Genomic DNA, 2,974 nt, shown 5'->3' on the forward strand with positions numbered 1-2,974 from the left:
TGATGTTAACCCTGCATAATAAGACTAGTGCTGAAGTCAATAATACTGTACTCTATAAAACTGTGTGGTAGCTAATTTAATCTGTGCATGACTATTATGCTTGAAAATATTGCTGTTAATAGACTACATGTTCTGTCAAAAGCAACTTAAATTTGTTTCGGCCTGACATCAAGTCTGATCATCAAAAGTGATAAAACTGATTTTTTTATCATCAGTAGTGAAAATTTAGCGGTATAGATCAGTTAGTGTACAGTGTATGAATGTCATGGGATATATACTGATATTATTAGCATCATATTGATTTAGCAATCAATATTAGGGAGTCTTTTGAAGCAACACTTTACTATGCATTTCGTACAGCAATAATAGGTATATAAGATACAATAAGCTAATGCTATACTTTCATCATTTTTCATCATTAATTAAGAAGGTGTAGCATAGTATCATGATAATAAACCATTCAAATAAATAATAACAAACTTTCCCCAGCTATATATATACTTTGTGCTTGTTTTAATCTTTTGACACCTTTTACACACCTTAAAGTGCTTAACAAGGCAAGAACAAGTTAATAGGTATATCACCAGTTGAAGATCTTCAGTATAGTTTTATGACAAATAATATATTATTAATATACAATATTAATTTATTAATAAACTCCATTATTTGCTGATCCATTACGCATTATTTCTGTCCAATTCCTCTTTAAAATCTGTTCCAAAAGAGGTCCACGCATTCATAAATTGTGGCCTTCAGCAGGGGCGTAGCTGGACCTTGGGTGACGGTAGGGCAAGGAAACAAAATGGCGCGCGAAGCGCGCCGCGATTTTGGCCACACCCTTTTTACGTAACAAAATGGAGGCATTTTCCTGCAAGCTGAGCAAAATCAGAGTGAAATTATCATTGTATATAGCTTTAAAAGAGCTGTGGTTATCAGCCATCCCCTTTTGTTATTGTAAGAACAATGAATATAATCTTTTGGGTTATGAATATAATTATAAGGCCACTTTGATGGTAGGGCCCATGCCCCCTCAGGCCCTACCTCAGCTACGCCCCTGGCCTTCAGACAAACAATTTTATACACTCACATACATCACTTTCCAATATCCTTATAAATGCTGAGATTATTAATTTTTATTCATCATTATCATTATTATTATAGTATTATTCAATCTACAGGCATAGACAGAGTAGAAAGAAGAAAAAGAAATCAGACAAAAAATCAAAGAAGGAATCAAAATCAAGGGACTACTGCATGCAAACAAAAGAGGCCACACCCACCAGCAGCAACTCATATCAGATGATGACGATGACACTTACTTTATTAGGAAGAAAAAAAACACCATCGTCATGGCAATTATGAATCTAAAAGAACTAGGCAGCAGAGGAGCAGACATGACAGTAGCAGTGATTAAAATTTTAGAAAATAATTTTTTTGTCAGAGATTTTTATTTTTGTGAATTAAAATGTACCAAATTCTTTCCTGATGAAATTTATGCACAGCCTAAATAGTACAAGTCAAAGATTATGCTAATGTAAGAGACTCATATAGTACATAGTGTGAAGTGACATAAAGATCACAATTAATTAACTCATTATAATTTCAAATGGCACGTTAATCTACAAATAGATGATACAATTATTATTCATTATTGAAAATAATAATAATAATAATAATGGTGAAATATAATTATAGCGTTGCTAATATACAGCAGTGGCAGTGGTCTAATAATTTCAAGCAAGAGAGTTGCTTCCTAATAATAATAATCTGTCCATTTGTTCAATAAGTGTTCTCACTACAGTGCTACGTTGGAGCAGGAACGAAGTCACGTGACCACCATCGATGTACCTGACATTACAACCTATTACAAGATAAAATTATTACCGTATAGCCAGTAAGTTTCGTGGCAAAAAACTTTCGTGGTTTGCTGGCTCCCAGTCTATTTATGGTTTTTATTTTCGTGGATCATCAGTAAAGCACCCATGCCTCTCATTAACCTGCAAATATTTCGTGGTTTTTAATTTCATGGTGGTCATTCCAAACCACAAAAGTTTTTGGCCACAAAACTTTCCAGCTACAGTACATGTACAATAGCATCCCAGTATCGTCCATATACCATGAAATTTATGGGACAAAAAATTTTCACAAATCCTGCAATTCTAGATTTCACGAAATAAATTTTTGCGAATAACTTGCAAACTGCAGCATGTGGCAATGGAGCTGCAGAATTTTAAGATTTTAATTTTTGCAATTTTAATTTTTGCAACAGAGCAAAAATCAAAAAATTTGCAAAAAATTTTGTCGGATCAATCTCATGGTATACAGTGTATTATACATGTATTATGTACATGTATTTAAAAAGTGCTGGATTCAAATATGTATCTTTGACTGATTCTCATTATTATTCACTGTCAGTTTTGTGTGTGTCTTTATACAAAGAGGCTGTCATTTATCAAGACATTGCGATAAGATGGCAGCCATGTTGTGCCCTTGAGCCATTAGCAATTCAAGTAATGATGCCAACCCTGCATATGACAGACCTACTGTTCAAACTGATGTCAACCCTGCATATGACAGACCTACTGTTCAAACTGATGTCAATCCAGCATATGACAAACCTATTGTTCAAACTGATGTCAACCCTGCATATGACAGACCTACTGTTCAAACTGATCTCAACCCTGCATATGACAGACCTACTGTTCAAACTGATGCCAACCCTGCATATGACAGACCTACTGTTCAAACTGATGTCAACCCTGCATATGACAGACCTACTGTTCAAACTGATCTCAACCCTGCATATGACAGACCTACTGTTCAAACTGATGTCGATCCTGCATATGACAGACCTACTGTTCAAACTGATGCCAACCCTGCATATGACAGACCTACTGTTCAAACTGATGTCAACCCTGCATATGACAGACGTACTGTTCAAACTGATCTCAACCCTGCATATGACAGACCTACT

Source organism: Amphimedon queenslandica, unplaced genomic scaffold, assembly GCF_000090795.2.
Source record: "Amphimedon queenslandica unplaced genomic scaffold, v1.1 AMPQUscaffold_13330, whole genome shotgun sequence".
Lineage (NCBI taxonomy): Eukaryota > Metazoa > Porifera > Demospongiae > Haplosclerida > Niphatidae > Amphimedon > Amphimedon queenslandica.